This window comes from Lemur catta, chromosome 6 (assembly GCF_020740605.2).
Source record: "Lemur catta isolate mLemCat1 chromosome 6, mLemCat1.pri, whole genome shotgun sequence".
In the NCBI taxonomy this organism is placed as follows: domain Eukaryota; kingdom Metazoa; phylum Chordata; class Mammalia; order Primates; family Lemuridae; genus Lemur; species Lemur catta.
In genome coordinates, this window is record NC_059133.1 from 10,228,226 (window position 1) to 10,235,052 (window position 6,827).

A 6,827-nucleotide genomic window follows, 5' to 3' on the forward strand; every position below is an offset into this window, starting at 1 on the left:
CGCCCGGCGCGGGGGCGGCGGGTGCCGCGCGGGGCACGCCGGGAGCTGTAGTCCGCGCGCGCTCGGCGCCGCCGCGGGGTCCCCGCGCGCCCCCGCGCCCTGCCCTGCGGCTCCCGCGGGCCCGCACCCCCGGGCTCTTGGCCGTGCCCCTGTGTCTGGGGAAGACCGGGGCCCCCACACTGGGAGAACAGCGAGTGAGACCCCCGTTTGCCCTCCGCATTCGGGCTTTTCCTTTGTGCAGTCTGGTTACCAAACACGTGGGAAGAAACTTCTCCCCCCTGAAGTTCCCACAGCACCTGCCTGTATCTGTTTTCGAATCTCTTGTCATTCTGCCCTTTGTGTGTTGGGGGGCGGGGGCCGGGGGTGGGTGGGAGTGGATTGTTTCCCACCGCATGAGTTCTTTGAGGACAGCAGTTGGGCTTAAGGTTAGCTGAGCACCTTCTATGTGCCAGATGTTTTGTATATGTGTATTATTCGTTTAAGCTCTCAGCAACCCTGCGAGGGAGGCATTACTGTACCCATTTTACAGATGGGGCCACAGAAGTGAAGTGACCGCGGACTCATACAGCCAGTGAGTGGCGGGGCAGCCCAACCCAGGTGGGTTCCAGGTGCATTGCCACCACCAACGCCTCTTTCCTGCTCCCTGACTGTGGGTTATCAGGGATCCCTGGGAAAAACTTTGAGGGAGGAAGAGTAGAAAGGGCACTAGATCAAAGTCAGGAGAACTGCATTTTTGTAGGGTGGGATGCTGGGAGAGGTCTCAGTTTTCCCACCTGTAAATCAGGAAGGAGGAGGGATTGGTTCTGTGGGTCCCCTTCTGAGTTATTCCCCAGGTAACTTGGAGTTGAGAATGACCATCTGTGTACTGCAGGATGGAGGAGGGGCAGTTACTCGTGTGGTCTTGGGACCAGGGAGGGGTGAGGGCTGAAGGGGAAGCTATTCTCCTTCTTACTGTTCCGGTCCTGGTCCTGGACTATAGGGGAGGGGCCTGGGGCTTTCCTCATTTGATCCAGTGTCACACGCTGAACTGTCACATGCCAAACACTAGGCAGCCTGGCCCTGTGTTGGGGGAAGGTTCCACCCAAGGCCCTGCTTTCTCCATAAAGCCTTTCCTCTTGGCAGGGAGTGAGTCAAAGACCCGCTAGGATCCTGCTCCTAGGAACTCCTAAGTGTGTTCTTGAGCAATTTCCTCTCTGAGCCTCAGTTTCCTCTCTTACAAAATGGAAGTTATAATAGTTGTGGCCCTGATCATTGTTTAGATTAAATTATATAATGTCTGTAAACATCTAGCATAGTCCCTGGCATTTAGCATATAAATGAATGAATGAACGGATGAATGAGATGGGATGTGAACTGGCCCTGAAGGATCGGCAGCACTCCTGGTACTTAGAGCCCTTGACCATTGTTAGCGAAAGCAAAACTGGAGCAGGCGATACTTCTTTATCCACTTAAGGGCTGTAGGCAGGGGATGACATGGTCAGATTTGCAACTTGGACCACCCCTTGGGTTGCAGGGAGGATGTTTTGGAGCATGAAGAGACCAGTTAGGAGACCACCTGTATCTGCATCAGGAGTAAGGGAAGCCCAAACCAAGGCGGTGTCAACAGGACCAGACAGGAGCAGGTGGAGTGAACGGGCACTTAGGGGGTGGAACTGAAGGACTCAGGTTCAAGGGGCTATGGAAGAGGGAGAAGGAGGAGTCAGGCTGACACCCCGGTTCCTGGCTGGAATCAAGTCAGCCGTGGTTGTGAGAGGCAGAGGCAGATTGGGGGAGTGGGCAGGGGGATGAGGAGCTCAGTTTGAGGGCAACCTATGTTTGCAGTGCCTGTGGGGAAAGTGACAATTGTCCCTCCAGGTGTGCTACTCAGAAGGGCATCATGGGCTGGAGAGAACAGATGGAGCTGTCCTCAGCCTTGGGAGGGGAGGAGACCCCCCAAAGAGGCCATGAAAAGTCTTGGAGAAAGGGGCCTGGGAAGGGTCTCAGGAGATGGGGAAGGGGAGGGGGGATCAAGTGGGGGCAGAGGAAAGGGCAAAGCTGGAGTGGGAGGAACAAGAGTGTTCCAGAGGCCAAGTGTGGGCCAGTTTGAATGAAACATGAGTTTACATGAGTGAAATTTGGGAAGGTGAAGTTCAACATCCTAGAGCTGTAGGACCCAGGCTTGTCTGGCCCAACCTGCTCCTGTAAATGTGACAGAACCGGTGCCTAGAGGCACCGAGTAACTTCCATGAGGTTGCAGCCAGACTGGGGCAGATGTGGATCGGCCCCCACTGTTCCTGGGCCAGCCCTCGCCCAACTGGGGCTGCCCCGCCCCAGTGAGGAATGCGGGCCCTGCAGCAGGACTTGGACAGCACTGAGTTTTTAAGCACAGGAGGAACGTCGTGGATGTGGCATTTTGGGCAGCTTGATCTGGCATTGGTGTACAAGGGGGACAATAGGGGTGGGGAGATCCTGGGGGCAGGGAGGGCACAATGGGGAGGGGAGGGTAAGAGCCAACATTCATGTTGAGGGGGGACCTGCTCAGAGCCCCCCTCCTTCCCACAGCGCCACGTTCTCATCTGTTTCCCTACAGTTAAATCCTTGAGGACAGACACCGTCCCTGTGCTGCCTGTTGCCATATTGCAGGTGTCAAAGGTGTCAAACACTGGGCCTGAGAGTGGAGGTGAATGGGACAAAAAAACAACTACACTGGGACTGTCTTTAGGACAGGGATCAGGTCTTCTTCCTCCACGCAGTACTTCCTTTTTATTTAATATCTTATTTAACTGCTTTCTGCTTCCCATGTGCTGGACACGGTTCTAAGTGCATCACCGCACGTACCATGTGTACTTATTCAACGAAGACAAATTTGCCGTCTACTGTGTGCCAAAGACGTTCTGTAATATCACCCCGAGCAGCAGCTGTCGTTTATTGAGGGTTTGTTCTGGACCAGCTAGTGCCTTTGCATGATCTCTTGTGATTCTCACAACAACCCCATGAGATCGATCTCGTCCCCACCCTCATCTTACAGACGGTGAGACCAAGGCTCAGAGATTGTGGGCCCTTCCTAGGTCATGCTGGAAATGGCTACCAAGAGCACAGCCGGCCTCAGTGCCTGGTCTCATTGACTCTAAAGCCAAAGCCAACAGCCATTCTGCTCGCCCACCTCCCATGGAGTCCCACAGCGCCCTTGTAGCAGGTGTTAACACCATGTTATAGATGAGGAAACCGCAGTTCTAGAGTTGATCCAGCGCAGGCCCGTCTGAACCTAGTGCAGGGCCGGTCATCATCCTGCCGGAGCTGTCCATTGGCTATAGCCCTGGAGGTATCAGGTGGAGGCTGGCCGGCACTTTTGGTCCCAGAGTGGAGGGAACAGCTTTGGCTAAGCCAGTGTAGCTCCCACCTATCCCTGGACACAGCACTCCCCTCAGCAAGCACCTAAAATGCTCCCACCTGGAGCAACAACCTCAATGAGCAGGGACACAGCCAAGAACCAGGGGGCAAGACCCAAGGCCCATAAATAGAGCCAACTGATGCCACCACATCCCTGCCTGTGCCTGGGCTTTGGGCATGGCATGTTTGGGTGGAAAAGCCTGGGGTTGGGAGGGAGTGCGCCCACCTCTGCAGAGGACTTCCGACTCCTCCCTCCACCAACCCAGTATTCAGGTCATCCCTGTGTTTGTTCAGCACCAACCGGATGGCAGAGATGAGGATGTCAGAGGTGCTCTCTGCCCTAGAGGAGGTTTTGGGTTTGGAGAGGTGGGCTTGAGAGGCTTGGACAAAGCATGGACTCCCAGATAGCCCTATCTGTAATCACGGACTGTCACTCTTCATGGTTTTTTGCATGTCCTCTCCATTTAGAGGACAATATTAAAAACCAAACATTCCTCAGATGCTTTTCAGGGTGATGGTTAAACTGGAGGACAGCCAGACTTCAAATTTCTGCTGGTTACACTGCCCCCTGCTGTCCACTTATGGGAAGAGCAGCCTTGTGCTTTGTAATATGGTTCTGGATTAGGCTTGAGAGGGAGACAGGACCAGGCGGTCAAGGGTACAGGCTCCCAGACAAGCAGAGCAGCCCAGCCTTTGTGACTTGCTAGCTGTGACCTTGAGAAAGTCACTTAACCTCTGTGAACCTCAGTCTCCCCATCTCTAAATTAGGGTATTCTTGTAGGGTCTGTTCCTCTGTTGCTTTGTGTCCTCAATGTTTTCCTGCTACTCCTGCATATTTTATTTTCCATGTGAACTTAAGTGTCAGCATTTTTAGCCTCATAAAGAAGCTTATTAGGCCGGGCGAGGTGGCTCACGCCTGTAATCCTAGCACTCTGGGAGGCCGAGGCGGGTGGATTGCTCGAGGTCAGGAGTTCGAGACCAGCCTGAGCAAGAGTGAGACCCCGTCTCTACTAAAAAAAAATAGAAAGAAATTATCTGGCCAACTAAAATATATATAGAAAAAATTAGCCGGGCATGGTGGCGCATGCCTGTAGTCCCAGCTACTCGGGAGGCTGAGGCAGGAGGATCGCTTAAGCCCAGGAGTTTGAGGTTGCTGTGAGCTAGGCTGACGCCACGGCACTCGCTCTAGCCTGGGCAACAAAGTGACACTCTGTCTCAAAAAAAAAAAAAGAAGCTTATTGTTGTTTTTATTGGGGTTGGGTCAAATTTATAAATTATCTTAGAAGTGACATTTTTATGATATTGAATTGTCCTATTCAAGGACAACGGATATCTTCCATTTGTTCAAATCTACTTCTGGGTCTTTTAGGAGTTTATTTTAAAGTTTTCCTCAAGAGGCTTTGCACATAACTTGTTAAGTTTCCTTTCCTAATCTTTTAAAGTCTTTTTTGTTGCTGTTGCCACTGAGGTTTTTCTACCATAATATCTTCCAACTGGCTATGGCTATAAGTATATGAAGGCTATTGATTTCCGTATGTTAATTTTATAGCTCACTGATTTCTTTTACTGTTTGAGTAACTTTTATTTTTATTTTATTTTTTTCATTTTATTTATTTATTTATTTTAGAGATAGAGTCTTGCTGTGTTGCCCAGGCTGGTCTTGAACTCCTGGGCTTAAGAGATCCTCCCACCTCAGCCTCTGGAGTAGCTGGGACTATAGATGTGCCACCACACCCACAATTGAGTAACTTTTATTATTAATTTGCTGAGGTTTTTCAGGTATACTGTCATATTACTTGAAAACAGAGATAGTTTTCCTCCCACTTTTTCACTTCTTATGCCTCTACTTGATTTTTCTTGTCTAATTGCATTGGCTGACACCTCTAGTACAGTATTAAACAGCGGAGACCATGGGCATCCTTGTCTTGCCTTGTTCCTGATCTCAGTGGAAATGCCTCTAGTGTTTCCCCGTTAAACAAAGTGCTGTGAACAAAACAAAAAAGGGAAGCAATTATACACACACTTAAGTGTTTTGCTTTGTATGTACAAATCATCTCTGCATGATACACAAGAAACTGTAACAGTGGTTGCCTGGGAGAAAAGAATTGTCTTCCTGGGGGCTGGCCTGGGAGGGAGATTCCCCAGGAATCCTTTTGAAATTTACTCAGAGTAGAGGTGTTATTTCCTCAAATAATACTTTATTTTTAAAAAGCCAATTACTTAGAAATAGTGAATTCACAACCTCCTCCACTTGTCTATTCTATTATTAATATATTTTTCAGTCTTTAATAAGTAAATTCTTACAGATAATTAAAAAAAGGGGGGGGGCTGGGCATGGTGGCTCATGCCTGTAATCCTAGCACTCTGGGAGGCCAAGGTGGGAGGATTGCTTGAGCTCAGGAGTTCGAGACCAGCCTGAGCAAGAGCGAGACCCCATCTCTACTATAAATAGAAAGAAATTAGCCAAACAACTAAAAAAATAGAAAAAAAAATTAGTCGGGCATGGTGGCACATGCCTACAGTTCCAGCTACCCAGGAGGCTGAGGCAGGAGGATCGGTTGAGCCCAGGAGTTTGAGGTTGCCGTGAGCTAGGCTGATACCATGGCACTCTAGCCCAGGCAAGAGAATGAGACTCTGTCTCAAAAAATAAATAAATAAATAAATTTTTAAAAAGGCAGCAGAATATGTTGGCATGTGAGGGAGTGTGATGATAACAGCCCAGTTATTGCAACTACTGTTTGACTGTGCTGTCCTTGATGGGCCAGCGTGTGACCTCCTCTAATGATACTCTGTCTCACTCTCTATTGCAACATGTTGCCCCAACTCTGAACCGGCCAGCCAGCGCAAAGCACCCATCCCCACCGCACCCAATGGCCAGGCCAGGCGAGCTGCAGCCTCCTGGGCTTCCCACTCCTGCTCCAAGGCTCTGCCTCCCTTCTCCTTCCTGCTTTCACCCTCCAGGGCTACATTTGAAGGACTCAGTTCCAAAACCTCTTTCTGGCTCTTTCTGTTCAGGTTCACCTGAGGGTGACAATCCTACCCTACGTCCCAACCCAGGGGGCCAAGCCCAGTGCCAGCTCCCCACTGACCACTGGCCAAGGACCAAGCCTCCATGGGAGACCTTTGGGGTCCTACCTGCCTCTTCTTGCCCGTGGTTCTCCTCTCCCACTGCCTGCTGCTGCCTGGCTCTTGGCACGGCCCATGCTATAGGAAAGGAAGAAGAAGATAGCTTGTGAGGGTTTGGGAGGCTGATGTGCAAGTCCAGGCGGGAGCTGGCATGGCCAGAGCAAATGCTTCAGTGGGTCACACCCAGGGCCATCGAGTCAAGACGGCAGAGGCTGGACATGAATGCAGGGCCTAGAAAGGGTGGTCAGGCAACCAGGATTTCTCAGAGCCAGGGGAGGGAGGAACAGGCAGACAGCATGAGGGTGGGCATGCCGGAGGGCCCACGCCCCCCA